Source organism: Grammomys surdaster, unplaced genomic scaffold (assembly GCF_004785775.1).
Source record: "Grammomys surdaster isolate TR1022 unplaced genomic scaffold, NIH_TR_1.0 310, whole genome shotgun sequence".
Taxonomy (NCBI): Eukaryota; Metazoa; Chordata; class Mammalia; order Rodentia; family Muridae; genus Grammomys; species Grammomys surdaster.
In genome coordinates, this window is record NW_021604729.1 from 388,960 (window position 1) to 396,506 (window position 7,547).

Here is a 7,547-nt window from a genome sequence, read left to right on the forward strand (position 1 = left end):
CTTCTGCATCCCGGGCCACCCCGATGTGAGCACTGGGTGCTACTAAACTGATTTTGGCTAGGCAAACTTAAGAGATTAACCTCAGGCTCAGCCTGTACATGCTTTAGAGGATCAACAACAGAGTTCAGACACTCATTTCTCTGCTTCACTGACTAGAGTTAAAAAGCAGCTGATACAGGATGAAGTGGGAAGACAAGAAAAACATCCCTGGAGTAGCATATATTTTGTATGATTTATTGTCCTTGATCCATAGAAAAATAAACATATATCTTGTCATTACTGAAATAGGCTCATTTTTCTATTAGTATAATTTCTGATAAGTAATACATTTTGTTGTAAACGCTGTTATTCCTTTTGGGATTATAACATCTAATTTTGCTACTGGGACTAGCAAGGCATGAGGATTCTAGGAAAGGCAACTGTTAAATTGCTTGACTCTTAAAGTATCTAGTGAGTGCATACAATAGCTGTTTAAGAACTTATGTGTGCACCCTGCACAGTATTTGTCTGTTAGAGACCTGGGGAAAATACAAGACAATCTGAACCATAAGTTGCTCCCTGTCATCTTATGGCATTTTAACTTAAATATGTGACTGAACTGATAGCATTCCATCTTTCTATATCACTAGAGAGTTATACTAAGACTGAGATGTTTTGCTAAAATCTAGACAGATACATATTTGTTTCCTGTTGTTTATATTTCAGTCTTGGGCCTGCTTAGCCCGTCATTTGGACAATCTTGCCATTTGGAACCCTGGTCTTACTATATATCCATTTGTTGTGTATATAGCATAAGCTTGTACATCAATCAGAATAGCTATAATTACTAGCACTAGTCAATACATTTATGACGTTAAATTTTTAAAATTTTTTCAATGTTGTAGAGTTATCCTTCTGAGCAAAGCTTCTAAATTTTGCTTCAAAAGTTGATCTTCCAGAGGACCCAGGTTTGATTTCCAGCATCTACATGGCAACTCACAATAGCCTGTCACTCCAGTCCCAGGAAGATCAATGCTTTCTTCTGGCCTCCAAGAACACTCTATGCCCATGATGCACAGACATACAGTTGGGCAAATGCTTATACACATAAAATAAAAATAAATAAGTTTCCATAAATAAATAAATAAATAAATAAATAAATAAATAAATAATGTTTATTCATGTGTTTTCTATGTGTGCACATACACAGTTCATTTACTTATTTTTCACACATAGAGGGCATTTGCCATGGCACATGTGTGAATGTCAAAAGATCATTTTTGAGGGTCAGTTATCTCCCTCAACCATGCAGATCTCAGGGATCAAATTCAAGTTGTCAGTCCTTGCTGAGAGTATTTGTACTCACTGAGTCATCTCAGGAGAGGCTAAAAATGTCACAAGAAAAAACAAAAAACAAAAAAACAATGAGCTAAGTAGCTTTGGTATAAACAGGAAAAGAAAGAAAAAAGAAAAAAAAAACTAGTGAAAACCAGCCAGGGTCATTTCCTTTAAATGCTTTGTTAGAGAAAAACAAAACTGAAACTCAGATCTAAAAATTATTTAGAAGTTAACCAAAACTTGATGCCAGAAAAGGCAACTAAGCAATTTGTTTTATTTTGCACTCAGGTTCATTCTATAAAGGTGTCCCCTGGTAAGGTATCATTGAACTTTCTATCTCCTTTAGTTTGGTGTTCTGTGATACAGGTATTGCTTCCTACTCAGCTAAACATCTTAAAATCTTGCTTTATCCTAAACTTCTAAGGACATAAAAGAGCTGAGCAGAAGATCAGAGGGTGCCAACTTCAGGACTGCTTCTATGAGTCTCTTGGTTTATAAGGGAAAGTCTCAGTGGGAGGGATTTAGTCCAGTTTGCTGGCCTTAAGAAGAGTGCATACATGCATCTGACTTGAAAACTTGTGTGAAAATTCAGCTACACAGTCTTCACAGAAGAGGTAAGATTCCCATGGGAAACAGTGATTTCTTTGCAGGGTAGATATCTCCCTGTGTCCACAGAGTTGGATTATGGTCGGAGTGTAGGAAGGGAGAGAGGCTGATGGCTTGAACGGAGCTGAGTCTTGCTCTAGAAGTTGTGTCTGCACTTGAACTCTTTGTGTACCCTGCAATTGAAGTCCTTCCACCTACACAACCAGCCACAGCCTCTTGTTCATTCGCGTCCCCCTTCACTCCTCACTCCTCTCCTAAAGTTTGCCCCTCCACACAGAAGCATACTCACACGCCACACATTCCAATCCTCTCCATTCATGTAAGAACACAAGTGCATGCGCGTGCGCACACACGCACACACACACACCACACACACACACAAAACTTTGTCAATTAAGGAGACAATTAAGAAAATAAGATTTGGCCGGGCAATGGTGGCGCACGCCTTTAATCCCAGCACTTGGGAGGCAGAGACAGGTGGATTTCTGAGTTCGAGGCCAGCCTGGTCTACAGAGTGAGTTCCAGAACAGCCAGGGCTACACAGAGAAACCCTGTCTCGAAAAGAAAAAAAGAAAAGAAGATTTGTTCATCATGGCTACACTGAGAAGAAGAACAAATAAAAAGCCCCACTGGCTGCCCCCACCACCAAGTTAGTCTTTTCATCTTAGAGTAAGATTTGGATTTAAGATCCACGATTTTCAGGCATTTGCCTTAGGCACATAAGTGACACTTCACCTTTTCAAACCAACCAAAGAGGAAATAAATAACCTTACTGTCTTTTTAACTTGTGATAAGCTAGAAGTTTCACTGCATAGCCTTGAATTTATTAGCTTTGGGCCAGAAAGGAATAATTAAACAGCGTCAATTAATATCGAGCTTTCTTACCCTCTGCCATCAGCTCATCTTTACCTTGAGTTAGTTGCAAGCAGCCTTCAGATCGTTAGCACTTACTGGGAGCCAGTGCAGGTTGATTTCTAGTCTAGCAATGGAAGTCCAGTTGCTTGTGTATGCCTCATGTGGAGATCTTTCATCACTGCACTTGAAATCTGTTCTCTGTCTTACTTTTCTTCTAGTTCCCTATCAGGGCATTGCTAATATCAACTCATCTCAGAAGATGATGACATACAGACATACAGCTATCCACATACGTCCAATGGTTTCCTGGCTTTAAAGGTCACTCCTCGTCTCTTCCTGCCTACTTAGTATCAGGCTTACAGTCCCCTGGTTTCCTCCTCTGCTGAGTTAGTTCAATATAGGAATCACTTTACTGGCTCTTTTTCACCAGCCAAAGGGAAACCTCACTTTCTCCTCCTAACTACTCAAAATTCTACTGTCACAAGTGAGCAGATCGTCTCAGAAACTGGCTTTATCTAGAGGCTCAGAGAAACAGTAGAAGTGTACATCAGGACTAGTAAAACTGAAGATGAGGCACCTTAAAATGCAGTTGGAAGTCTCCCCTCCACCAGGAGGCTTTTTCCACAAACCTCTTCCCTAATGATGCTCAAGCCTCCTTTTCCCTCTCTCTCACTTTCCTCTGTGATCTTATACCAGCACAGAGCACTTTCACTGTCTCACCAACTCTGGACCACACCTCTCGACTTGGACAAATGACCAAAATATTTGCCTGAGCAATGACACCTCTTCCTTAGAGGATCACTGATCAAGGAAAAAGAAAAAAGAAAAAAAAAACCCTTTCGCACCCACACCAGATCCTCTTAAAGACTCCAAGAGGTATTCCCCCAAATTGGATTGAGAGACAATGGGGACATCTCAAAGCCATAGAGACAATCCATGATTAAGCTAAGTTCAAAATCAAATTTGTAGATGTCCAAACTTGTTTTCATGTCCTCTCTATATATTCTGTTTCCAGATCCTAATGACACTTACAGGTGGTCTGGCAAGTCTCTGCGTATATGCTGTCCTAAGTATTATCAAGTGCCTGAACAGCCTTAAAAATGGTAATAGGTAAGTGAAGCTCAGAGGGAGTCTGAACAGGGCTTCTCATACCCTGCTCAGAAACAGAGTCACACAATGTCTAAGCCCTCTGAGCATGACTATCCTCCTGTCATTCAATGTCCTTCCTTGTGTCTGTATTTTTCAGGGATATGGGAACCCAGAAGACATCCAAAAAGCATTAAAAAAAATACAAGTGAAATCTACCATTTAATTAAGCAAATCTAAAGAACATCTTTCACTGGAATCCAAAGAAGTCCTCCGCCTTCTGGGGTTTCATAAGCCAAGATCTCCCTTTCCTGACAAATAAGGAAATATTTTACCCATTGCTTGCACCCTGAACCTTGTGATTTGACTCAGTTTGATAAATCATAGTCTATTAAATAAATAGGAATTTGATGTGTATTTTAACTAAAAGTTCACCCTAGGGAATTTATTGTTTTGCTGTATGGGCATCTATAAGTCTTACTGTATAAATGTATGTATTCCCTTGCCTGAGTCTATGGGTTGGAAGAACAAATATCTACAACTGTGATTTTCTATAATCATTTATTTACTTAATGTATTGAATGCTTATTTGATATGTTAAAAGCTCTTTTCAGGGCAGGAGTTAAGTAAACATTGTGAAAAAGACATTGTCCTTGATCTGAAAGAATTTGGGGCTTTACAAAGAAGACATTTCATGTATTAGTTGGTTGTTTGTCACTATATCACAACCTAGTTGCGAGGAAGAGAAATCTATTTTGCTCACAAATTGGAGATCCAAAAGCACAACACTTACATTGTCTGAGTTCTGGGGGGGGGGGGGCATTTTAGCAAAGGGAAGATGGTAGTGTGGAACCTCTCATGGAGGTGAGCCACAATTTGTCAATCCAGGAACAGAGGAGGCTGGGTAGGACCAGACTTGCTCTTCTCATAGCTACCTGTAGATATTACAGCTCTGAGGGAAACAGCTTCCCAATGGAGATGTTTCCCTCACTGAAAGCCTTATACCTATGAAGGAAATGTATCCTTGAAGTTGAGAGCCAAGAAATGCCACAAAGTCACACCACACAACAAACCTCACACAAGAGATTTAATGGGAAAGACACAAGATGGTAGCTGCCTATGCTTGGCTGAGAAGTAGCAAAGAACTGAGCCAGAGGCAGTTATATAGGCCTTTATATAGGCCTACCCCCAGTTAAATGCCTCCTCCAAAGAGGCCTCCCCTAATCCTTCCCAAACAGTTCCACTTACTGGAACAAGCATTCAAATATATGAGCCTTCGGGGGACATTCTAGCTCCGACCACAACAGTGATAATATTTTATTTTCAAAAATGAAATTCCAGGAATGGGGCTCAGCCATCTGTCTTGAACTAAGCCTTCTGGCTATTCTACTGCAACTCAGATTGCAACTCAAGAAACCACTGCTAAATTGTTTTATCCCATTCTGAGCACTTCTATCATTTAGATACCTCAGAATGACACCATCAAAGACTTAGTCCTCAGGTTGACATTGTCGGCAGATTCAGGAACCTTTAAGATCTAGGCCTTACACTAGAGATGGCTCAGGGATTAGGAGCACTGACTATTCTTCCAGAGGTCCTGAGTTCAATCCTCAGCAACCACATGGTAGCTCACAACCATCTGTAATGGAATCCAATACCTTCTTCTAGTGTGAAATCAGCTACAAGGGTACTCATATACATTAAATAAATAAATAAATAAATAAATAAATAAATAAATAAATATCTGGGCTTTATAAAAGATCTTTATCTCATTGGTGGTATGGCTTCAAATAGGGTTTGGGGGCCTTGGCCCCTTCTTTTTCTTTTGCTTCATAGAATCACCACAGGTTCTCCACCATTGCCTTGCAACATGCCCAACAAATGCTGGAGTGAATGTTCTCACCTATTCTTGAGCTAGAATCTCCAAAACTGTAAGTGAATAATCTTTATCTTTCTATAATTAGTTACCTTAGGAACTTGGTTGACTAAGACAAACATCTTCCAGTACAATGTTATATGCTGTGATATATGTCAGCCCACACCATCCTGTAGCAACTCTACTGAGTTCTTCCTAAGAGTGAACTAAATCAAAAAGAGCATCTAGATAAGACATCTCTCAAATAAGAGTCAAATAAGAGTCTAGTTTTTTGGTTGGTTGGTTGGTTGGTTGGTTGGTTGGTTGGTTGGTTGACTGGCATGTTGTTTTGTTACTACTACCAAATAGTTAATAAAAGAGAAAGAAAGAAATGTATCTTTACTGAACTGCATAATGGAAAAAGTATGTGTAGGGTGAATGCATTCTCTCTGCCTTTCCATATAAAGCCACAAGAATTCAATCATAAGAGTCCTACCCTAATGACCTAACAATACAATTATTTTCTAAGTGTTCCACCTTTATACGCTGTAAACACTTTTGACACTAGGGGCACAAATCAAACTTAGTAGAGAGATCTGAAAACGACCCTTCACCTTTAGACTTGAAGAACTGGAATGTTGGATAAGAGTCAGGCACAGCCCATTCATTTCCTATCAATCTCTATTAGACTTAGTCCTTCGGCTTTCTTTTTCTCACATGCTATTTTGTCAAGTACATTCTTATGTCTCATAAAGTTCAATCAATAACTGGGAGTTAATAGAGGCTATAAAACTGCAGGTGACAATAAAAATAGGAGAAGCAAGATTAAACTTCACTTGGATAAGAGGAAAATAAAATGGTAAAAAAGACACCCTTCTGTCTGTCCGAACTGCTAGGTGTATCATACATGATCTAGTAAGTGTTAGGACTCCGGTAAAATGTTAAGGCCTAAGTAAAATATTAAGCCCTAAGTAAAATGTTAAAGCCTAGGTAACTGTTACCTGGCTAGCCTGCCATTATAAGGAAACTTTGTCACATGTTTATTCGGTTACTAGAAAACTTTCTAATGCCAAGTTTGATTATATTCTGTTATGTTCTGTGCCCTTGGAAACCAATCACGATAGAAATCAGTAGAATAGTTACCCACAATAAGCTTGGACCAAAACCAACCACCCAACAGCACTTTCTGTACCTGTGTATAAGCTTTTATGATATACGCTGCCCCTGGGATGTATCCCAACGTAAGAGTGACATGTGCTCCAATATAAGAAACTATTTAGAATAAGACTTCCATTTTGAGTAGTAGACCTCCCTGGGAACTGACATTTTATTTGACAAAAAGAGACATGTACATGGGTAACTGACATCCTGGTTGGCAAGTTAAGACATGAATGTTAGACAAGTCCCATCCTAGAAAACAAGTTAAGACATGAATGTTAGACAACGAAAGTCCTCTGCCACAGTTCAATACCCCAACCAATGGGAGTAGAATATGTGTACAACAAAGACATGTTCCTAAGGCAATCCCCCTTCCCCAAATCCTGATTGGTAAAATAACTTGGCACAGATTTTGTGCATTTGGGGTTTAAAACCCTTATAGGATCTTGACTCCAGGTCATAGTTTAGATCCTGAATCTGGACCATGGCCCTGGTTGACCAATCCTGGGGCATATGTTCAATAAGCTATCACTATCTGACTATGATTGTAAAGGAATACAGAAAGAAAGATGGATGGAAGGAAGGGAGGGAGGGATGGAAGGAAGGGAGGGAGGGAGGGGGGGAGGGGGGGGGGGAGGGAGGGAGGGAGGGAAGGAGGGAAGGAGGGAGG